Source organism: Astatotilapia calliptera, unplaced genomic scaffold (genome assembly GCF_900246225.1).
Source record: "Astatotilapia calliptera unplaced genomic scaffold, fAstCal1.2 U_scaffold_3, whole genome shotgun sequence".
Classification (NCBI taxonomy): domain Eukaryota; kingdom Metazoa; phylum Chordata; class Actinopteri; order Cichliformes; family Cichlidae; genus Astatotilapia; species Astatotilapia calliptera.
In genome coordinates this window covers 674,196-699,663 of record NW_020535767.1, presented here as the reverse complement: position 1 = coordinate 699,663, position 25,468 = coordinate 674,196, and the positions used below count along the sequence as shown (strand labels likewise).

The 25,468-nt window shown below is 41.6% G+C and overlaps 1 long non-coding RNA gene and 1 pseudogene across 1 annotated transcript; one reads left to right on the top strand and one right to left on the bottom strand.

The window, feature by feature from the left end:
• Positions 1-346: 346 nt before the first annotated feature.
• LOC113017933 (NLR family CARD domain-containing protein 3-like) lies at positions 347-18,863 on the bottom strand (annotated as a pseudogene).
• A 4,393-nt stretch (positions 18,864-23,256) lies between these two features.
• Positions 23,257-24,156, top strand: LOC113017985 (uncharacterized). The gene is made up of 2 exons (XR_003271640.1): positions 23,257-23,409; positions 23,690-24,156. It is a non-coding gene; the product is annotated as an uncharacterized LOC113017985 (long non-coding RNA).
• Positions 24,157-25,468: the final 1,312 nt, after the last annotated feature.

The following is a 25,468-nucleotide window of genomic DNA, read 5'->3' as shown; positions in this document are numbered from 1 at the left end:
TACACTAAGTACTATTGGATGTCCACTTATTCAGCCATGATGGAAAAATCCAATTAAGAAAGAAATCAAACATTTGGATTCATTTCAATGAGCTCAGACTTGTTGAAAATGCAGAGGATCTGGTTGTGACCTGAGCTTCACAGAAACACCACATACTAATATTCACGATGAAGCTTTGAGTGGAAAAAGACAAAAACAACAGGTGGATCCTGGAATAATGTGAGCTTCCATGTTTAAAGGACTGAAGAGGAAGACGTTCACAAGGAATCATTTAAAACTGTTTAAAACATCAACCGATTGAATTCATGAATCTGAAAACATGTTTCTGAGTGAAAGAGACAGACATGTACAGACTGAACTATCTGTTCAACAGTCAGAGTGTTTCTCTAACAGGAGGAGACTCTTTACACTCAACTGAGCACAGGGACACTGAGGAATCATAGCCAAATGCAAATCCAGGATAAAGAGGTTCAGTGAATGTGGTGTTGAAGGTGTGGAGGTGGATCAGAGTGTCAGAGGAGACTCTGTAGAAGGACAGAGTGCCAGCAGGACAGTCCACATACACTGCTGCTCTGTTAGAGACAGAGGAGGATGAGGAGGAGGAGATGGGTGTTTCTCTCTTATTATGACAGACAGAATGAGGACCAAAACCTGAGCACCTCAGACTCCAGGAATGAGCATTGTATCCAAGCACACAGTCAATGCCCTTTCCTTTCCTTATTATTCTTCTGTAACTCACTGATATATGAACGCTTCTGCTCCACTCGACCTCCCAGTAACAGCGACCAGTTAGACCATTTTCACACAGCAGCTGTGGATGCCAATTAAATCTGTCTGGATGATCAGGATATGAAAAAGTGTCCCACACACGTGTCACCTTCGTGTTGTTGTCAGACAGTTTGAGCCATCTGTGTACTGTGTTTGTGTCGATTGTGAGTTGACAGGAATCTGATGAGAGAACAAACACAATCCAGCTGCAGTTATTGATCCATCATCTGTTCATTGATTGACACTTTGATGATGACTCCTGACATCAGAGATGTGTATGAGTGATGTGACAGTTTGAAGATGGTTGAATGTGTGCTGCTTTGTTTTCATGAATCACATTAAAAACACACTTACACTTCCTCAGACCTGGTGTCAACCATTGTTCTCCAGCAGGCTCCAACCTGAAAGGAGGAGGGGGGTCAGACCAGCACAGTCTCTTCCAGCATGCACACATGGACATTATGTCGCTCTCATACACATACTGTTAGACACCGATAAAGGAACAGAACAACATTTTCACAAATACACTTCAATCCATATGTGGATCAAACTGCTGATGATTTTGACTGATCCTGGATCTGTCCGTACACCACTGTATTGAATGAAATATGACTGATTCAAACTGTGACCGTCATTATCTTTATATTCCTTATCTGTTTAGCTGGAAAGGACACCCCCCTGCCTTTGCTGCTAGCTGTTTTTCTCATCTTTGTGTCAGTGTGGTTACTGTACACGACCTCTGAGTGCAGCATTGACTTAAACTAACCACTTGAATGAAAGAAAAAAAAGGGCTTTTAGGTCAGTTTCATGATGAACCCATTTTCACAATGGTCCTGGGTTAGCTCTGAGAACAATTAAAATGTGCATATTAATGATCAAGAAATTGACTTTATAGCCCATTGTTCACCAGTGGTGCTAGTTTCACGCATAAATTTACTATTTATAAGGTTGGGGAGACGAAACCTGCAGTCAGCTGAGACTGAAGAAGTCACTTGGATGAGTGACGAAACGTTTCTCCCACTGAAAACGCTCATCCAGATGAACAGAATCAAATTTTTGGGATTTCCTTATTGGATGATGAGCATGCATCAAGAAAAAAAGTGAGTGAAGGACACAAGAACCATTTCCATCTCTTCCTCCTCTATCAGACATTTTCATCATACCTGAGAGTGTCCAGAGAAGGTAATTCCTGTTTTCCATATGACAGCAGCGTCATTCCAGAGTCTCCTGTATGATTGTAGCTCAGGTCCAGCTCTCTTAGATGGGAGGGGTTGGCGATCAGAGCTGAGATCAGAGAAGTACAGCCTTCCTCTTTTATCAGACAGCCTGACAGACTGCAGACACACAAAACAATCCATCTGTCAACGATTGGATGCCTGATACAACATTATCCATTTCCATCCATGAAATCTAAGCATCAGGATTAAAAACAGGAGTTGAGAAGAAAGAGGAGCTGAGCTGTCAACTGATCGCCACCTGGTAGTCAGTTGGATCAGATGGCGGGGAATAGTGATAGGTCGTTTGTGAACGAAATGGCTCTTAGAGCCGGATCTTTGAAGTGAACGACAGGAGCCGGCTTCTTATTGGGAGCCGTGGGGGTGTTTTTCTTTCTCTTGCCCTCTCGCTAACTTTTTTTCGCTTGACGTGAGCCTCGTGCTACATTTCACTGTGTGTTATACTTGTATAACTATGCATGTGACAAATAAAGAACCTTGAGATAAACTCAATAAATTAGCCCGTGTTTGCGCTGAGCAGAGGGGGGGAGGGGAGCAAACACAGCTATGCGTTTGTGCCCCTCCCCCCTCTGCTCAGCGCTGGGCAGTAGAACAACACGAACAGAGCAGGAGGGAGAGAGAGAAAGAGAGAAAGAGAGCAACAACAAGAGACAACGTCGTCAATTTAGAAAGGTACAGTAAAGAAAATGAGTGAAGCAACCAAGAAAACAAGCAAAATCTGGAACCACTTCAATTTTATTGACAATACAAAGGCAGAGTGTAGAGTCTGCAAGAAAAGAATTTCATATAGAGCTGGCTCCACAAACAATATGCATAGGCACCTGAGAACTGCCCACCCATCAGTGCAATGGGGGAGAAACAAAACAAAACAAAAACACAGTCAGTTGAGGGTGATATAAATGAAGGTGCTAGTGTGTCTACTGCAACTGTTGCTGCTCCTTCTTCTGCTGCAGTCTCTGAAGCGTCATGCAGTATACCACCTAAACCAAGCCAGAGCTCAATGAGACAGTTTCTGCAGAAGTCTGTGACCCCAGCAAGACAGAACACAATTGATGAAGAACTCGCAAAAATGACAGCACTTGATTTCCAACCATTTTCTGTTGTGGACGATAAGGGATTCAAGACTTTTATACATGCACTGAATCCCTGTATGTAATTCAAAGCAGGAAGGCTCTCTCCCCCCCCAAAAAAAATATCATCATCCCAGGCATATATGAAAGAACGTGCATCACTGCAAGAGGGTTAAAAAAAAGCAACAGCAGTGTGTCTAACAACTGACAGCTGGACATCCCAAACCACCACATCCTTCTTGTCAGTTACGTGTCACTTTATTGAAAATTATAAAATGGTATCCTGTCTTCTGGATTATTTTGAGTTCAGCGACAGACACACTTCTGAGAACTTAGCAGAAGAGCTGCTCAAAGTGGCAAAAGAGTGGGATGTGGAAAACAAAGTGGTTTGCTGTGTTACTGACAATGCAGCTAACATAACAAAAGCAATTCAAATCCTGAAATGGACCCACCACCCATGTCTTTCGCACACAATTAACCTTGTTGTGAGAGATGCTTTGAAGGTGATGAAGCCAGCTGTGGACAAAGTGAAGGCCTTCACTGTTGTGATTGGTGTGGGGGTAGGGACAGGCTTAGGGCGTCGGGGGGGTTCCCCGGAGGCATCTTCCTTAGGGGGCTCAACCCGGGGTAGCGGTCATGGCCAATTAGGGGCTCTGTTGGCTCTTATGTGACGGTTTCCTCGTGGCTGCGTGCAGTGGGGCTAGGGGAGGGTCTGTGCTGATGGACGTGGGTTACTGACCTGGTAGCCTGGCTGCCCCAGGGTGGGTCCGGGATGGGCATGAGGTTCTGGGGCACTCCGGCTCTGGGGCCCTGGCCGGTGTGTTGCCAGGGTTGTGGGCGGGTGGGTGTGTGGGGGCCCGGCCCTGGCGCAGGGTGCCGCCGGTGCGTCGAGCCACCTGGGGGGCTTTTCAACTGGTGGGGGAAGTTGTCACATCTTGCAGGAGCTTTCCTCTCTTCAGGCAAGGCAAGGCAAGGCAAGTTTATTTGTATAGCACAATTCAACAACAAGGTGATTCAAAGTGCTTTACAGAGACATTAGAAACAAGAACAAATAAAAAGCATGATTTAAAATTGATTAAAACAAGCAAATAAACTAACTAACTAATTAACAAACAAACAAACAAACAACAGTATATAAAATCAAAACAGATAAAATCAGAACAGTAGATAAAATCAGTAGTTAAATGTAAGTTTTGAAATTTAAGCTTAAAGTGTGGATTTGGTGCTTTATTTAAATGCAGCTGAGAACAGGTGAGTCTTCAACCTGGATTTAAATAAACTGAGTGTTTCAGCTGATCTGAGGCTTTCTGGGAGTTTGTTCCAGATATAAGGAGCATAAAAGCTGAATGCAGCTTCTCCGTGTCTGGTTCTGACTCTGGGAACTGATAAAAGACCGGATCTCAGCCTGGGCGTCTATCGTCTTATGTAGTCTGGAAGATGAGTGGATGATGGGGTGGGTGCAGTTTTCTCTGTGGTGGGGTTGGGTGGACTGTCCCGGTCCGGATGGGCCTAGGCTCCCTTTCCCTGGCGCGTCGCAGAGTATGGGGGTGCCTACTGGGGTCAGCAGGGGAGCTGGCCCCAGGGAGGGGTAACTTGCCCCTCCCTTCCTTCCCTCCCCATCTCCAGCTGTCTCCCTCTTCCCACTCCACCACAACCACCCACACATGCAGGGCCTTGGAGTAGGGGTGTGTGGAGGGAGGTTTGGAGTCTTCTCTCACCCCCGTTGTCTGCGGTCTGCTGGAGCAGGGGGCTAGGAGGAGGAGTTGGCCGTCCAACTGGGGTCTGGAGTGTGGAGCCTTCCTGCTGCTGCGGAGTCGGGGCGGTCTGCCTCCCCCCACCGCAGGGAAAAGGGAAACACCACCTGGGTCTGGGTGCAGTTCCCCCCTCCAGGGGCGGGGGCACCTAGACCCGGTTTGTAGAGTATGCTTGGGGAGTGTGATCGTGTGTACAACGTCTCTTTATGTCTGTCTCCACGTTGGTTGAGTGTGGAGTAAGTGCATATGAGAGCATGAGGGTGGGAATGGATGTTTGTATCTGTGTGTGCCTGTATGTCTGTGTCTATATGTCAGGTTGGGTGTCAGGCGCCACCTCTCTGGGGACATCTCAGGCCCTCCAAGGTTTGGAGGCCTATCTCCCCCTACCACCACTTCCCCTGCCAGTGGCGGACCCCCTCAGACATCGGTGCGTTGGTGGTTCTTTGTGTCCGGGGATGGGCGCCCAGGTACACACCGGCTCACTCCTTGGCGGCCGCTTATCGGGGCCTGGAGCCTGGGGCTCGCTCGGGCCACTTCGGAGGTGGGGTGCCCCTGGCCTCTCGGCCTGGGGCTCGGTCACTCAGGCACATCTGGCTGCCGGCGGAGCTCACGGGCGCGTCACTGCAACCCCCCCAGCTTCTGCTCCGCGGCTGCTGAGTGACCCCTCATCTGGGACTCTCAGTTTATTTTTAAAAGTCTCAACAGGATCTTGAGCTTTATTGTGAAAGGTTTATGTGGAACATAAACAAGCGGACACGCGATGGTGTTACTGTTGTTCTTGCCAGTGACAACTCATAAAAACAGGCGTTTTTTCCGTCCATAGTGTGGTTATATTAAATATAAGAGAAAGAACTTTAAGAAATTAATACAGCCACTACAGTGAGCATCAAAACGGTGAAAAAAAAAAAAATTGCCGTAAACAGGTTTTTTTGCGACACCACGAAACAAACGATAGCATAAAATCAAACTAGACGTTTTTATATCGTCATCCGATATATATCGTTATATCAAACAGCCCTATGTGCAAATGTTATTGCATTATTAGTAGTAGTAAGTTCCATTGCTGGTATGAAAAGTAGATTAGACATGAACATAAATAATTGGGGTGCAACGATATGAGTATCGATATTGAACCGTTCGATTCAGTGCTTTCGGTTCGGTACGTATATGTATCGAACAATACAAAATTTTTAATTTTATCAACTTTCCTTCTGACGATGCTTTCTGTGTTGAGCGCTCAGTGGATCTGCGCTCGACAGTGCAGCCTAGGCGGAGTAGTCGAACGCAGATTCACTGAGCGCAGGGCAAGCTAGCGAGACAAAAGTTAAGCTCTCCTTGCAACATGGCAAATTGAACCTCCCCCACCCTCATTCAGATCTGGCGTTTGGAATTATTTTGGTTTTCATGTGAAGTATGACCCTGAAGGTAAGCGCGTCATGGACTAAAGTAAAACAGTATGTTGGATGTGCCACGCAATGCTCAATTACATGGGTGGGAGCTAGTGTGTTAGCGCAGTTAGCTTGTTAACGTGTTGGCCGTCCAGCCCCATGCACGGGGCGATCCGCGGTAGCTCGTTAACGTCATTTCAACGAGATTAACGCTGACAGCACTAGTGGCCACAACGAATATGACTGCACATTTACGCCGACATCATCCTAGTGCAAAGACAAGTGGAAGCAGACAAAAACAACAAGCACGCATGCTACAAACTTTACCCGAGTCATTTAGACAGCCGTTAGCACATGATTCTCCTTATGGGGACCTGATATGTTTAATATGCTGCTGAGAATATAGCCCAGAAGAAGCGTATAGTATAGCTTTTATTTTGGAAAGAGACATTTCTCTGTAATAAACTCTTTTCCAAAGATGAGTGATTCCTCAATCACATACAGGGCTTGCAAAATCGCTAGCCCGACGTCCCGGGGCTAGCAATTTTTCCAGTCGGGCTACCAACATTTATCTCTGCCCTGCCCGTCGGAAGGAAAAATATATGTCAATGCTTTTGCATTCTTTCGGAAATGTAGCTGGGTAAGTATGTCATTGGCATCGGTGAGCCACTGTCAATATGTGACATATTGAAATCGCGTTTGAATTTGCCCTTGTTTTTTGCTTTCACTTTGCAATCGCACGAACTGTGTATAGAGAGCGACAGCACTGATTGGTGAGTGATGATAATTTGCGCACCAATTCCTCTGACATCGTCTTATTAATCGTTAGCTTACTATGCAAACATGACAAGTGAAATCTCCGGCAGCAAGCTTAAACATGTGAGAGGTTGAGGTCGCGCAGAGAATCGCTGAGCGTTATGTGAGTGCGTGTGTAAAAGCAGCAGGACATATATATTTTAGTTCTGCTGAGCCAAATAAGACAGGTCAGGGTGAAGAAGTGACAGCCAAAGAAAAGCTTACCACAAAACGGAAAAGTTATGACAAATCAGAATATAAGGCAAAAAGAAAGTGCAGCTTTATGGTTTCATGGACAAAAGAATTTCTGTGGCTGCAATATGACGAGCTAAATAACCAGGGCTGCACATAAGTGGTCCGCAGGTGCGCATTCGCTGTCAAAATAAATTAAAAAAAAAACGCGCACAAGATAAGAAGTTGCAACGGTGTTTGCGTACATAAGATTTTCAGGAGGACAGACATTTGTTTAGAACTCTTCAAGATGTTGAAGAAGCTCCTTTAAGCAATTACTGTGATGTTCCTCCACCTCCAAAGAAATGTTAGAAGGAGTCCGAACCACAAAAGAAGCGCGTATTCTCGGAAAAGTGGTTGCAGGAGGTGAGCTGGCTTAAAACAAATGATGAACGCACAGAGATGTGATGCGGAATGTGCCGTGAAAATTTAATAAATGACAAATTTTAAAAAAAGGCATGAACATTTTTTGTATCAAAAAAAATATCAAACCGTGACACCAAACTATCGAACCGAACCGTGAATTTTGTGTATCGTTGTACCCCTACTAATATACTGCTGAATTAAAAAAAAAAAAAAAAAAAAAAAGCATAATTTTGAAACTTGTTATGTACTCTTTTTCAGCCATGTCACAGCCTCCAAAATGTTAATCCTGTGCAAGGGTCTACAGAGAGTGATAGCTGAACACCAAACCAGAGTAACTACAGGAAAAGTGAAAGAGTTGGTGGATGCTCTCTGTGCATCCATAGACAGAAAAAAGAATGGAATATAATGCTGTTCTCTCTGAAACCACCATTCTTGATCCAAGATGCTAGTCTTTAATGACACCAGAGCGGTGGATGAAGCTCTTCAGAGAATAACTGCAGCAGCAAGATCCAGCAAACCAACTCCACTGCCAGGGGACCAAGAGGGAGAAGAGGCAGAAGGGGATGAACAAAAGGAGCAACAAGCATCTGTTGTTTGGAGGTTCTTTGAAGAACGAGCAAGTAGAGACACTACCAGAAGGAATCCCTCAGCAGATGGAATACTGGAAGTGACATCCTACATTGATGAGCCCCTTTGCCAGAGAAGTGCAGATCCACTGAGCTGGTGGGAGACAAAGGCTTATACTTATCCCCGTCTTACCCAGGTGATGACATGGAGATTTTGCATTGTAGCAACATTCGTCCCCTCAGAGAGAATCTTCTCCAAAACAGGACAGATAATGAATGACAGAAGAAACCGGATCAGATCCTCAAAGCTAAGGCACTTGATATTCCTGAATGCCAACCTTTCCCTTAACCCTTTAAGACCTACCATAGAACCAAGTCCGCCAGAGCTTATATTATATTTTTACATGTTGTAGTGCCATTTTTGGGAGCATTTCAAGTTGCTATACATCAATACAACCATTATAGTCCAAGTTTTAATAATATGTCTGCATTAAGTGCATAGTAATTACATAAATTGCAAAAAAAAAGTGCAATAAAGTACAAAAAAAAAATTGTGTTTTTTTAACATATATATTTCTAGTTAGAGAAATTTAAGAGGCTTATCCCTCAAAACTGTAAATACAAAAAAGTTGCACAAAATAGTTTCCTACCACAGGAAATTTATTTTAAGTGTCTTCATAGTTTCATTTTTGAAATACACCAATTCTTATATATTGCAGAAAAAGCGAAAATGAATATTATAGTGCAAATTTGCAAAAAAAACAACAAAAAAAAACCAACAACCCCCACAGCATATGCATCAAAATAAACTATTTCCAGCAGTGCAATATGAGTCCTAAGCATCCCAGAAACGACACAGAAAGTCATAAAGTCAAACATAACTTTTAAAAACACCAGTATAGGCTCATTAGGCCCTGATAGTAAAAGACTACATTTCCGCAAAATGACGTCACTTAGGGTTTCAGGCAGGTCTTGGCGGACGTGCGATAGTTCGTGCTGATGGACCTAGGAAGTGTTACAAACAGCTGATCGGATCGGCAAAGCGTGTTTCTGGAATATTATGTTTTTGTTGCTGCAAGTGCTTTTTATGCAGTTTTTGCAAAGCTTTATGTGGAAGGAAACCGTGACCGAGGACAAGCTGATGGCATAAGATGTAAGTACAACTGCTCCAGTTTCATATGCAAACAAAATTGCGCTAGCTTACGTGGTTGCAGAGCTACCGGGATTTAAAAATAGTTACGCAAAACAGAGCGTGCCCGCTCTGACCGGCTTTAAAGGGTTAATTGGAGATCTGGTTGTTCATTTTTTCTTTTGCATATTTTAATCGATATTTTATTGTGTTGTGATCTGTAGTGTTGTGTGTTCTTTTGTTTTGAATTGGTTTGAAAGGAAAAAAGCTGAAAATTTAAAAGGTAAAAAGATGAATTGTAAATAGTTGGTTTTTGTACTTTATAATATATTTATTTATTTTACATTTTGTGTGCTGTGAATAAATACAAGAATATTTATATGATAAACATTTATAAATAAAAACAAAATTTTTTACATTAGAGGTTCATTGTGTGCATAATTTTATATTATTGTTAATAATAAATTCATTAAAGCAACCTGAAGAGCCGGCTCTTTTTAGTGAGCGGAGCCGTAAGAGCCGGTTCGGATGCCGAAGGATGCTGGACAGGCCTGGCACACCTACACCTATTTCTGGCAAGCCATCAGGCGACTCAGGAGGAAAAAGCGGTGTCCTACCTGCACTGTGTATAGTTTAGGTGGAGCGCTGCTGACTGAGAACATTTGTTGTGTCTTCCGTGGAGGAAGGGCAGTTAACAACTCCATATGGAGGACAACAAGGAGGATATGGTGCTGCATATCCAGCTGTAAGTAGGACACTGGTGCCCCAGGCGGGAATCTAACTTGCGATCCTGGGGGGAGGCGTGTAGTCTAACCACTACGCTATCCAGTCTCCACCCACACACACACACACAGATTTTCTTTACATCTCCCAGTCCTAATTTGTGGATATGTTGGTTGTTTCTGTGGTTTCTCTGCTATGCTGTTTTTTGTTTTATACAGTGGGTATTCAAGCAGATGTTTTTTTTCCTCTTGCTCTCCTTCTGTCAACTTTCTCCCCAACTCATCTTTCTTCTTTTCCATCCCACTTTGTCATTTTGTAATACACACATTACTACATTTATTCAAAAAGGAAAAAAAACCCTTACCTAAAATGGTAACTTAGCTTTTTGCGTAACAATATAAATCAGACTTAAATGTTCATCTGTGGAAAGATTTGAATCCTCACCTGAGAGTTTCAAGGTTACATTGTGGACTCTGTAGTGCAGCAGACAGAAGCTTCACACCCAAATCCTGGAGGTTATTGTTACTCAGGTTTAGCTCTTTCAGACTTGAGGACTGAGAGCTGAGAGCCGAGGACAGAGCTTCACAACTTCCCTCTGACAGGAAACAGCTACTCAGTCTGCAAAATCATTGAGAACACAAACAACACCTTTGTTAAAGTGCAATCGTAGTGCAGTGAGAAGTTACAAAATGATACAAAACATATTTATGACCTTTATCAAATTAGCTGCAATTATTCGTTATTTTTGGCCACTGACGAAAATAAATATAACATTGTTGATCTTACCTGAGTGTTTCCAGTGTACACTGTGAAGTCTTTATTCCTTCAGACAGAATCTTCATTCCTGAATCCTGCAGTTCAGAATTACTAAGGTCCAGCTCTCTGAGACTAGAGGACTGGGAGCTGAGAACTGAGGACAGAGCTTCACAGCTTCCCTTTGAGAACTTACAGCCCATCAGGCTTTAAAAAAAAAGAAAAAAGAAAGAAAGAAAACAAACACTGGTATAAAAGTGTTGTCAGTATAGAGTTGTTGCCAGTATTTAATCCTGTTGTTTTTTTTAAGGAATACCTCCAGAAACCTTACAAGATGCAACAATGAATGGATAAACTTCAAATTCTGAGAAAAACAAAAAACAAAAACCTTGATCTGACCTCAGAGTAATCAGCTTGCAGTTTAGATTCTGTAGTCCAGCAGAAAGAGTTTCAGAGCTCCTCTCTGACAGGTTACTGAGACTCAGTCTGAAAATTATAACATGAACAATAAAACACTCATTTTACTAATCAGTGTGTAGTAGGGCTGGGCCATATTATACCCTTCACGGTAATACCGGTTCAATGCTTGGCAACGATAAGACAATGAAATATAGCGATAGAATATGGGTAAAACGTGCATGCGCAGTACTGAAAAAGAACGACGGTAATGGAGAATGAGAATAGGGAAAGCAGATTGTTGAGTGAAGCGGATGAACCAGAATTGGTTTCTAAAAAAAAAAAAAAAAAAAAAAGGGGTGCAACTTAACTGGTTTGGTGTTTGTCCGTCAGATACACAGAGCAATTTTTTTTTTTGTAGAACATGCAAGCGGGCCATCGTTACTGCCGTATTTGTCGAACTAAGGTGCTCGTGAATCTGGGTCCTAAACTCCGTCCTTTAAGGTCCCGAAGTCAAACGAATATCACTGAGAGTTAAAAACTGTCTAAATTCTTTCATCTTTAATAAAATGATCAGCATTGCTGCTTTACCAGGTGTAACTATGATGTTTAACATCTAGGCATCAACGAAAACAGAATTCATTACATTTAACGGAGTTAGAAGTTAGCAGGAAGTTTAGCGAGCTAACTTCCGCTAGTTTCCTAAACATGGTATAGCATGTTCTGACTGAGAGATTTCTGAAAAAATTCAAACGTACAGCTCTGCTGTCACTTCCAACATAAATGAAGACAGAAAACTACACAGTGACGTTTGTAGGGTTACTGAAGTTGGGCTAGGTGGTATATAATGATGTGCTATGTGATCGCTAGCGACACAGCTATGTTAGCATAACATCAACAGTGAAGCTGGAGGATGAACGCTAACACTTTTCCACTCATTCAAAGTTAACGTGAAGCTTCCTGATGATTAGAGACAAATGCAATCGCATGGCAGGATGCTGTAAACGGACCACACTTCAGTCAGGACAACAACTGAGATAATCCATCCACAATACGAGGTTAGTCATTATACTGCAATAACATAGGAATAGAGCAGAGCTGTGATAGAATACAGCATTAATGAATCAATAGTATGGAAGTGGAGGAAGCAAGAAGAATGAGTTGGAAAAAAGTTTGATTTATCTGACTGCTTTGTTTCGCTTAATGTGCCTTATAATCCCGTGCACCTTATGGTCCGAAAAATACATATTTGACTTTTTTTTATTTGTAATTTGCATTTGCACTGTTTTTTTTTTTTTTGCCTGTCCCGTTTGGCTCTTTTGCCATCAGAATTATTGTCTAAAGGCAAAGAAAGATGCCCAACGGATTTACTTTACCAAATTGACCATCCCAGCCTTGCCGTAATGGTCCATTTGATTCACCTTTTATTGTTTATTTTATTTTCACTTGCTGTATACGGGACAGACTTGACTGGGGGAAAGAAGGGGAGAAAGAAAGAGGGAAAGAGAAACAGCTGAGAAGAGGGACGGGGGAGAAGGGCAAAAGACAAAAACCAACAGAACGGGCAGAGAAAAAAAATGCATATATCAATCACCTGGATCACCTGTTGAGAAAGAAAAAAGAAAACAAGCCGAAGCGAACAAGAGTAATAGAATAAACAACATCACAATGATATATGGGGATATGACAGTAAATACTAAATGTTAAACATTATTGTGCAGCACATAAGATCAACAGAACACAGTGTGCTTTGAGGTAGGAGCCAAAAAGGGTGTAGTTTGTGGGTGTGATCACCCGTGTGTACACCTGTGAGCATGGACGCGCTTGTTTTTTTTAAAAGGTTCCTTCATGTAATGATCTGCTAGAGGGTGTGGGGGGGCCACAGCCCCGTCCTCCAGGGCATGAAGCATTTGCACTGTTAAATTTTTATATAGCTTTAATGAAATAAAAACAGCTGCTTGTTTAAGTGAAAATAAATGGATGGGGGTTTTCTGCGCTAGTAAAGTTTTGTCTCACAGAAATTATATTGTCAGTTATATCGTTATTGCAAATTTTCAAATGTATATCGTGATATATATTTTTGGCCATATCGCCCTGCCCTAGTGTGTAGTAAGAAGCTGCTACATTTAGCACTGTATTTTAAAGAATCCTTATTGCCTGGGATTAAAGAGGTTAGAAATGTGACAGTTTCACTTAGAAATAAGTGTGTATTAGTATTTCTCATTATGACTGATAGGTTTGTAGCTTGTACCTATTCGCTGGAACGTTGAAGACAATATAATTACACAGCAAAGCAAGACACAAGTAGGCAAGGTTCTTCATATTTACTCATGCATGAGGGAGACCTGCCCGGAGCCAAGTGTCGTTCCACCACTTGACCTCCATCAGACTCTCAGCCAGGCTCCCCATAGCACTCCTTTTATTGTGGTTACATGAATATGCATAGGGTCATTAACATATGACGTCTTACATAGGTATACATGTGAACAAAGAATACTGTGTGTGTGTGTGTGTGTGTGTGTGTGTGTGTGTGTGTGTGTGTGTGTGTGTGTGTGTGTTTTAGATCTGTGTGAGGTCAAGATGTGACCCTGTGAAGACTCTGGCGCTAGCTTGTACCAGGACGTCTGGGTCCGTCTAACAAAAGGCTCTTATACTTAGACAGATATACGTGTGCTTACTATATCATAAATCAACAAGAAAAGATAAACTCTCCTAGGGAGTGTGATCTATGCCAGAACACACTCTGTACAGAGGAGTGAACGCACCCCCTCTTCAGCTACACAGAGTTCTTACAGACCTCTTTAGGATGAGACATTCTTTCAATCTTCAATTGATTATACACTTCTAAGCATATATGAGTAAATGTTTCTAAGCATAAATGACAATCAACAATACAAATCTAACAATGACCTACATTTTTAACTGATTAATTTGTCAGCTGAACAAGGGAAATATACAAAAAAAACCCAACTAAAACTGAATATACTGACCTCAGAGTATTCAGTTTACAACTTGTACTCCTCAAGGCTGCGGACAGAAGCTTCACACCTGAATCATCCAAGCTGTTGATACTCAGGTCCAGCTCTCTCAGACTAGAGGACTTTAAGCTGAGTACTGACTTCAGCGCTTCACAGCCTGTCTTTGACAACTCGCAGACACTTAGCCTACAAAATAAAGCAGCATGAAATCTGTGACATTTGTTAAACAAAGACAAGAAAAACACATCTTGCAGGGGCACTACAAGTCATTGTTAACTAAAAATCTCTAAATTTAAGCTGGAAGGAAGGAAGGAAGGAAGGAAGGAAGGAAGGAAGTATGTACTTATTGTCTGTCCGGCACTGCAGCAATCACAATTGTTGTCTGAAGGCAAACAAAAAACCCACAAAACAAAAACAAACATGCCCAGACTTTCCCAATTGAATATTTTGCTATACTCGAGAAGGAGAGGTAGAGAAAAATGGAGGTGAAGAGGGATAGACTGAAAATCTGCTTGACCACCTGTTGAAGAAAAAAAAACAAAAACAACAACAACAACAACAACAACAACTGCAAAAGTAATCGTAAATAATACATTTTACTGAGCCGCACACTGTATACATAATGCATGATATGTTTAGTAGAGGCAGCTTCTGCCAGCACCAAGACCGGGTAAGGGAGATGGGGTGGAAATGTGACATTAAACAAAACAATTGCTAAAAGAATTTAATTTGTAGTTCTAAATGTATTCCAAATGCATTTAGGGTGTTTTTTACTCTTCCGCAATGTTATTTCTAACTCCTAAAACAGGTTACAATTACATAAGCATGACCAATTGCGCAAATTAGGAGATGACGTTATTTAGCAACTTAGCAAGTTTCCTTACTGAGGAGTTGGCAACACCGATACCGTCTGCCGCTTTGGAATTTGTTAATGTTTTGTTAATGGACAAGCACCCATCACAGTTTTTGTTAATTACACAATTGTGCAATTAACAAATTGCAATTGTTGCTAGAATAAATATTAAAAAAACAAAACAAAAGCCTGATCACAAATTTACTTACATGGCTTTGTTGGAGGCTTTGACCACTGGCAGCAGCTCCAGAAGAGCCTCCTCTGAAGCAGAGTATTTCTTCAGGTCAAACACATCCACATCTTCTCCTGATGACAGTAAAATGAAGGCCAGAGCTGACCACTGAGCAGGAGACAGTTCATCTGTGGAGAGACTTCCTGATCTCAGGGACTGTTGGACCTGCTCCACTAGAGAGTGATCATTCAGTTCATTCAGACAGTGGAACAGATTGATGCTTTTCTCTGCAGACAGATTCTCACTGAGCTTCTCCTTGATGTACTCGACTGTTTCCTGATTGGTCTGCGAGCTACCTCCTGTCTGTGTCAGCAGGCCTCGCAGGAGAGCCCGATTGGTCTGCAGTGAAAGACCCAGGAGGAAGCGGAGGAACAAGTCCAGGTGTCCATTTGGACTCCGTAAGGCCATGTTCACAGCACTCTGGTAGAAGTGTTTCTCTGAAGATTCTTTAGTTTCAGACTTCTTTGAGTTCATTTTTTGGTCTTCCAGCAGATTGAGTCCAGAGTTGATGATGGTCTGGACATGAAGAGCAGCCAGAAACTCCTGAACACTCAGATGGATGAAGCAGAACACCTTGTCCTGGTACAGTCCTCTCTCTTCTTTAAAGATCTGTGTGAACACTCCTGAGTACACTGAGGCTGCTCTGATATCGATGCCACACTCTGTCAGGTCTGATTCATAGAAGATCAGGTTTCCTTTCTGCAGATGATCAAAAGCCAGTTTTCCCAGAGACTCAATCATCTTCCTGCTCTCTGGACTCCAGTGTGGATCTGTCTCAGCTCCTCCATCATACTTGACCTTCTTCACTTTGGCCTGAACCACCAGGAAGTGGATGTACATCTCAGTCAGGGTCTTGGGCAGCTGTCCTCCCTCTCTGGTTTCAGCACATCCTCCAGAACTGTAGCAGTGATCCAGCAGAAGACTGGGATGTGGCACATGATGTGGAGGCTTCGTGATGTCTTGATGTGGGAGATGATCCTGCTGGCCTGCTCCTCATCTCTGAATCTCTTCCTGAAGTACTCCTCCTTCTGTGGGTCGGTGAACCCTCTGATCTCTGTCACCGTGCCAACACAGTCAGGTGGGATCTGATTGGCTGCTGCAGGTCGTGTGGTTATCCAGAGGTGAGCAGAGGGAAGCAGTTTCCCCCTGATGAGGTTTATCAGCAGCACATCCACTGAGGTGGACTTTCTAGGGTCAGTCAGGATTGTAGTTTTGTGGAAGTCCAGAGGAAGTCGACACTCATCCAGACCATCAAAGATGAACACAACCTGGAAGTCTTCAAACCTGCAGATTTCTGCTTCTTTGGTTTCAGTAAAGAAGCGATGAACAAGTCCCACCAAGCTGAACTTTTCCTCTTCCAGCACATTCAGCTCTCTGAAAGTGAATGGAAATATGAACTGGATGTCCTGGTTGGCTTTGTCTTCAGCCCAGTCCAGGCTGTATTTCTGTGTTAAGACTGTTTTCCCAATGCCACCCACTCCCTTTGTCAGCACTGTTCTGATTGGTTCGTCTCTGCCAGGTGAGGCTTTAAAGATGTCTTCTTGTCTGATTGTACACTCTAGATTGTCTGGTTTCCTGGATGCTGTTTCAATCTGTCTGACCTCATGTTCATCATTGACCTCTGCAGTCCCTCCCTCTGTGATGTAGAGCTCTGTGTAGATCTGATTCAGGAGGGTTGGGTTTCCTGCTTTAGCGATCCCCTCAAACACACACTGGAACTTCTTCTTCAGATTAGACTTGAATTTAAGATGACGATGACACTTTTGAAGAGCCTCTGAATTAAAAACAGTAAGAAGGATGATTAGTCTATTATGGTTTTTACAGTGTCAACCATTATTTATATAATCATGCATTTCCATCTTAATAACTTTTGTTAAAATCTCAGGAGATATTTGGGTAATTTGAAGACAAATCAAATTGGACCTTTCATTGAACCATCTTCAATTAGCATGAAAATGACATGTCACAAAGGTTAGAAACATACAATTCTAGATATAGAAAATACTTAAATATTTTTATTGAACAAGGTCATTTATTTATATTAACATCCATGAAGATGCTAAAAATGACAGCCTAAACACAGCATTTAATTAGTTAATAGACTGAATTGGCTTCTCTCAGTGTGTAAAAGAACCCACACAGATTTAGTTTTAACATATGGAATAGAAACTGAACATCTAACAGTGTTTACTGAAAACACTCGTCTGATCATTCCCTTAGAACAAAGCCTAATACAATAACGGATTACACAGCAGTGGAGAGTAGATTTCACCTGCACCTTAAAGCGGGATGAAATCTAATAAGCCAGAGATGAAACAGCGTGTCACAAATTTAGAAGATCATAATTTAGCCTGGGTAAATAGTTTGTCGCTTTATAAGAAAGCCCTCCGCAAAGCCAGAACATCTTACTATTCGTCACTGATTGAAGAAAATAAGAACCCCAGGTTTCTCTTCAGCTCTGTAGCCAGGCTGACAAAGGTCAGAGCTCTGTTGAGCCAACCATCCCTTTAACGTTAGCTAGTAATGACTTCATGAACTTCATCACAAAATTTTTATCATTAGAGAAAAAAAAAATTACCCATAATCATCCCACAGATGTAGTATTAGCTACAGCTACTTTTAGTACCATTGATATTCATTTAGACTAAAACAGCCTCAGTTTAATACATATCACAAAATTAATTGTGATAATATTGAATCTGCATACTGCGCAGTCTGACCTTCATTCATCCTCTTTAAAATCGAGCTCGCCACCTCCAGTTCATTGCCCGCATACGTCTGCAGCACCAGTGTAACTGTTTTCAGTCTGTCTGTATTTTCCAGTTGGCGTTTAAAGACTTTGGGGAAGTCATCGCCAGGGTTAGTCTGCAGGTAAAACTGGAAACGTGTCAGCTCCTCATCTCCCAGATTGTTCAACATTTCAAGCAGCTGCACTCCCACTGCCTTCTCTGTCTTTGGCCTGTAAAACACGTGGACATGATTCACTGGATCATTTATAAGGACTGACTTTTCTTTTTTTTCTTTTTACTGTTCGTTTTGTCAAAATACATCTGGATTTTTGTGGTACTTCAATAAATGAATAAGGAGAAAAGTAAGGCTTGTTTGTGTAACAACTTGTTTATTAAATTAGTCACTTTTTTAATCATTTTTAATTTTTATTATAGGAAAAAAATATTTGTTCAAGAAAAACACTTTGCCTCTTAGTAGAATAAGATACAAATATAAATAACAAGGATTCTTCTACAAAACATGATATTAAACAGAATTAGCAGTGACATCTAGTAGGCATGTATATTTCATTGAATGCAACTTTAGCCTTGACACTGCTGTTTATACACAAATTAAAGAAAAATTAAGAACACTGCTGAGCAGATCGAGTCCTAAAGATACTCAGCCTCTTCACTGCAGAAGTACCTACAACATTCATTCTTTACACTCTGACTGCTGTGTTTGTGGAAACACTCCAACCCACACTGCTTTACATATGAACATAGAAATGTGTGTGAACAAGAGGTGAGCTGACATTAAACGTGGAGGATTTATTAACAAACACTGAGACAACAACATTTATTCACAAATTACCTCTCTGCAGGAGGACAGATGTCTTCTTTAAACTCATCACCCATGTCCTTTGACTCGTCACTGGGTGGAGGTCCAAGTTGGTTACTGTGAATAATGATGGAGCAGTGATGTGAGTGTTGAGCTGTGACATGTAGAAGAGTCATGGACAGTTAGAGATGGTCATCTCACCTCTGAGCTTTGGTCTGGCTCTCTCTGGCTCTTTTAGAGGGAGGGACTCCCTCCTCTCTGTCCTCACACTGATCCATGCTGCTGAATTCAAATCCACATCAGCTCACACACACTTTCTACCCTCACCTACAGAGGAAACAAATCATTCATGTGCACATCAACTAGGTGATGCAGAGGTCATGTCTGATGTGTTGGACTAACATCAACTCCATCTGAGACACAGCTTTCATCAGTTCACTACAAAAAGTGCCTCAGAGAGTTGCTTTCAGACTCCAAATCCCCCCAATTACTGTAGTCCTACAAAGCAGCAGGTGAAACATCGCTGTAGAAATTGCAGAGAGCAGCTTTATTTTAGTAACAATGCCCAAGCTGACTGCTCACAGAGAGCTCATACTGTAACTGCTAGCTGCTCTGCTAGCTAAGCTAACCAAGTACTGTATCAGTTAATCTGACAGCAGTTACTGTGGAACAGCGGCCGAGTTTAGGACGCATTCCGTTTTAAGCCCGATTCCTGGACTCACTGGACCACACATACAGAAACAGGAAATGGCGGACACACTCGGCCGAGTTACAACGGGCTGGCTATAATAGCAAGACGACGGTTTTGTAAGTAGGTGTTCTGGGAATCCATCCTACCTGCCAAACCATCCTATCCGTTGCTTCTGCGCATGCGCACAACACGATATTACGTGACGACGCGTCGTACCTTCATGAATATTAGCTAGAAAAATACTCAGCGCCAAACCACCCTACCTTTGTGATTGTGACCTACAAGCATACTTCACTTAGCATACATCATTTTTGTAAAATTAAGTGACAAACCTCCCTGGCTTTATGAATATGAGCTACAAGCATACTCTGATGGGCAAAGTTAAATGGCAAACCATCATACCTACTTAAATTTGTGCTGGAATTACTCTGTAAAAGCAGAAATTTGCATAAAATACTTACGGTACTTTATTGTATGAAAAAAATCAAACATGAGCTGAACAAACAGTAAAGTTCATAAAGACAAACTGTTAAAGCAGGAAACAAAGCAAACTCACAGTTAATTCTCATAAAGACATGAAAAAGAAGGTACACTCCACACCTGGACACTAAAAGCTGGTGTTAGCTCGGTGTCGAAGCTTGATTCGTTTGACCAAAGTCACGTGATCAGTGACGTCCAAAGATTCATTTAGAACTTAACTGCTTCGGTACCTGATTTAATCAAGAGCACCTGGCTGCAGCCACTGGGGAGCGCTATATTGGCTGTATCCCAATTCAGGGTCTGCAGCCTTAAAGTACGGAGCCTCAACGGTCCTCAAGGGCCGCGTACTTAAAGACCGCTAAGGCCGGAAGTGTGAGGCTTGTGAAATGGGGGTCTAGCCGTCGCGCTGGCCAGGTTGCCTAGCAACCATGATAGCTGGAAACGTGTGGTTGACAGAAATGAAGGAGAACATATTTTGTATCTGAGGCTGAGACCACAGGACTGTAAAACATGATTGTTGGGCTTCACTTCTGTACTGAACAGTCATTTAAGATTAGCTAGTAAATAACAAATAGTTAATGTTGTTCATGAGACTAATCAGTGTAAATATGAGCTGGCCAATATTATAGTTATTATATTAATCATTATTAGTTATTACAGCAGTGAGTTTGAACTCTCAAATCAAATCACTTCTATTGTCACATCACATGTGCAGGTACACTGGTACAGCGCGTGTGAGGGAAATTCATGTGAGTGAACTCTTTGTCAAATACTGAGCTTCAGTAAAGATTCAAGTTGCAGCTATTTATATTTCCTATCACCTTAAATCTTCACTCAAAGACACTCAAGTATCTTTGACAGTGTATATATAGATGTGTTATATATAAGAGACAAATGTAAGGACAAGAAAGACATTGTGGACAAAACAGGACCCCCCCCCCCCCCATAATCTTTAGTTACAATATTGTAGTTAGTTAAATGGTCTGATTGTTCAAATCTGTATTTTCTTTGATTGTGGTAAAATAATGTGTGCCCCAGTCTCCAAAAATGACATAGTGCAGGAAGCGTAGTTATTCCTCCGTTACACCACAAGAGGGAGTATCCCCTAAAATGAGCAGCTCTAGCGGGAGTAAATAAGCTCAGCTACTACCCATAAGGCAGTGCGCCTATAAGAGTTGTGTGAGACTGCAAAAGTGTGTAACGTTGTGCTATGTCCATGTATATATTTGCAGGTAAGCAGATACAAGATGGTAAATAACTTAAAATGTATCTACAGATGAGTCCACGGCAGAGGTGGGACCAAGTCATTGTTTTGCAAGTCTCAAGTAAGTCTCAAGTCTTTATCCTCAAGTCTCAAGTCAAGTCTCAAGTAATGTCAGGCAAGTCAGAGTCGAGTCTCAAGTCACTGGTGTAAAAGTCCGAGTCAAGTCACAAGTCTGAAACTTTGAATTTCAAGTCCTTTCGAGTCTTTAAAAAAAACAAAACGAAAAAATAATGTTGCAGTTATGCTAAATGTAAATATTAGACCATGTAATTTTAAAATCTGTGTTTTTCTCAACACATACAAAATAGTGAACTTAGAAAATATACACAAATTGTGAAATTGTACCTCTTTAAAATGCAGCTCAATTAAACCTAGCTCCAAGAATAATTTTCACCGACAGTTCTGAGATAAGCTGCATGTTATTCTTGGATGCGGTTGTAGGACCAGCTTTAAAATCGCATGACAAAAATATCATACACATTAAAAAAAACTGTATCACCAACGTAGCCTGGACAACATTTGCTAGTTAGATGAAGTCAGCTATCTCATTGTAGCATATTTATATGCATATTTATAATTATACGGTTCTTGGAGTGAGTGCATACACTCGTGAAGTTTAGTAACTTCAGGTCACTGCAACAAGCCCAGGTACAGTTTACCGACGGATGGGTACAGGACCTTGAAATGCACCGTGTAGAACGAAAGACCATCGTACGTATCATAAGTTTACCAGTCTCACAAATCGTCTTCATAAATACACATTCGTTAACCGTTTATTAATAGGACATTTGAGCTCAACGGTAATTAATTAGTAGTGGAAATAATTTCTGGTAGCATCACAGAAATGTAGCAGTGACAACAATACTGTATGCTGTAATCGTACTGGGCAATTAGTGATACAAAAAACCTGTTTTATCCTGTGAATAAAAGTATATGTTTTTGTCAGTGTACCATAATAACAGAAGCGAAACGCAATATTGTGTCAGGACAATTCACTATTTATGCACAATAAATAAAGGAGCATAGCGCGACAATTTCTGTTCAGCGCCAGACTTGCTTGTAACCTATATCACCAATTATGTTAAGAAAAATGACGCATTAACTACAACAGCAGACTGACCTTTGTGTAAATGCTTGGAGCAGACTAACCTGTGAGCTGGAGTGTTCTGGGACGTTATATTTGATCTTTGAATGGCTGCAATCCAGTCGCGTCTTTGTTACTTCGGAAACATGGCTCGAACAATTTCTCTTCAACGACGTAATCCGATAACAACCGATCTCTTTACCCGTCGGCTTCCCGTGGCTGTCATGCGACCGGCTATTGCAGTTAATAAAACAACGGCTTCTTGACATTTTTGTGTTTCTTTTTATCGCTGTGTGACTGATTTTAATTGAAAGCCTGCGTGCGCTAGTACCGCTTGCCACGAGTTCCCAGAATCCTTTGCGGTTCTACCCGTGAATGACGTCACATTTTCAATCTCCATATAATATGCATGTTAAATTTTATATTTGGGGTAAAATATCAAGTCTTTTCAAGTAAACCGGTTCAAGTCCAATTCAAGTCCCAAGTCATTGGTGTAAAAGTCCAAGTCAAGTCACAAGTCTTAGAACATTTTTTCAAGTCAAGTCTAAAGTCATAAAATTAATGACTCGAGTCTGACTCGAGTCCAAGTCATGTGACTCGAGTCCACACCTCTGGTCCACGGGGTTGCAGAGAATGTGGGAAAGTTGGCCGTTAATCCCCACTATGTGTCATTAGTATATAAGTTATTGGTAGCGATGTGAATTAGCCGTGATGCTAACTAGTGATGGGCAGATGAAGCCTCATGAAGCACTGAAGCTTTTCATCCAATTGGTTCACCCCAACGCGAAGCTTCTTGAAGCTTCATTTGCTCTAGCAGGACACCTACTGGACGTAAAAATATTAGTTGGCATGAATTTGAAGAGTGTGGCCTTTTGCATACAGCCTGTAAATGTCAACAACACAAGGAGTGTGTAAAACATGTATATTGTAGTGATGCAGTATGTAACAGAGTTAGAAAATAGCTTAATGAATTTCCTCAAAATTGATGTGCTTTGTGAATAGTTGGAGCCACCTGGTGGACAAACACAGCAACTGCAACTGTTAAGGTTCCAAATTGCTGCACAGCGCATGCCTCAGCAAAGGAAAAAAACTCCCAAGCTGGTGGTAGGTGCTAGTGAGTGATACTGTTGTCAATTTTGTAATTGTATTAATGAAAACACCCTCATAGTGGTAATTGTCAACATGTATTTTGATTGTAAGCAGTACTAGCATGTATCCCGAAAGTTACAGGCATTTTGATGCATGGGTAGTAACTTTATTCACGAGTAGCATTTTTAGTTAGCATGCTAAGCTAATACTCGTTAGCTAGTCGGGTGCTTTTTGACTTGCACTCAGCTCTAATGCTTCTCTATGAGATTGTGATTGTTCTAATTCTTTTTAACAGAACTGAATGTTGCAGTTGCTTTGCAGATTGTTAATGAAGACTGTGTGCTGTTTTCTTTGTACCAGGTAGGCGCTGTTAAGTATAAGTTTTAATTGATGCTGTTGTATAGGAAAAAAAAATGATGAACAATGATGATTGTTTTATAATAGAAAAGCTGTTTTTATATGTTATTGTTGTTGTTGGTTAGGAAAAAGGAGAAAAATAAATAAATAATATTGCTACTATACGATCACAAGTTTGGTTTCAGCTAGAACTTTTAAAATAAAGATTTTGTTGATGTTGTGTTGTATAAATATATCTTAGTCATTTGTTAAGTGTTATGTTTGGAAAAGGAAAAAGGAAAAAAACTCCCAAGCTGGTGAACTGAATGTTGCAGTTGCTTTGCAGATTGTTAATGAAGACTGTGTGCTGTTTTCTTTGTACCAGTTGCCAGAATAAAGAGGGAGCCCAGAGTAAGGGCAAGTCCAGCGTTGCAGTGCCGTCCTTTCTACATGGGCATATCACACCAATTGCACAATAGACTCTCAGAACAGCAACAGCTACATATACATATACATATACTGTGTATATTTATGCTGGCAGTATGGAAAATGATTATTTGGAAATGCCTAAAATGGAAATGATCATATACTGTGAGGTGAGGTGTGGACAGTGGTTGTGCTTTTGTAACATTGAGGCAAGGACAGTGATTAGTGTTTAGGGGACACATCATTGGTTTTTATTCAAAAACAACAGTTTCTCCACTGTGGCAGGTCGTAGGCGATTTCTTTTTTTTCCAAACTGTCTCTAACTCTCTCCAAACTGTCTGTAACTCTCACTAACCGCAACTCTCCATCAAACATCCACATTTTGAATGGGGTCTGAGGGGTTTATATCGCTGTCATAGCTTGCGGCAAAGTTCGAACCGCTTCCTGAACCAGACACGTGGTACAGCCGGACAGCAAGGCTTCGGACGTCATCATTTTCAGCTCCTCCCATAAATGAAGCAAGCCTCGATACGCGCTTCGCGGAAACGCCCCCTCCATTACTCTACACACGCTTCGAAGCCTCGATACAGAACGTCACATCACTAATGCTAACGATTAGCAGCTAGATCTAATTCATTAGATTGTGTGGAAACCTCGTGGCACTTTTGTGGATTTATACCTGTACCGGGCTGTAATCACAGCAGATATAGACTGGTGGATCACACTATCTTTTGTTTATGTTTATTTCATTGTTACACTGTAAGAAATATTAGTGATTTGAGTTTAAAGACTACCCATAAGACAGTGCGCCTATAAGAGTTGTGTGAGACTGCAAAAGTGTGTAACTTGTGCTATGTCCATGTATATATTTGCAGATGCAGTAAAGGCGAACTCACAAAGCCACACTGGTTTCAATTCATTTTAATCCAAGTGTGCAACAAAATTTGGTGGCAGCGGTGGGATCAGCGGTGCTACTGAGAAGCAGTGTGAGATTACAGAATCGTCACACACAGTATGGAGTTGGAGCAACTGCAAGACCAGCTAAGTGAGAGCTTGCTACAGTTAAGGTCAGACCAACTACAAGAAGTGTGTTTACAAGCTAAAATCTCAATATGTTGGCATTACTAAATTTGGCTCAATGCTTACATATATGTGTAAAAACAAAATGTAGGAGCTGTGATAACTGTGTCTGATAGAATGAAGAGTAGACTGATATATGAAATATTCCTTTATTGGGTGAGAAAATCAGACCATGTCATAACTGCTGTAAGTCACACAGAATAGATATCAGAGCCTTAAACAGGCTGACGTC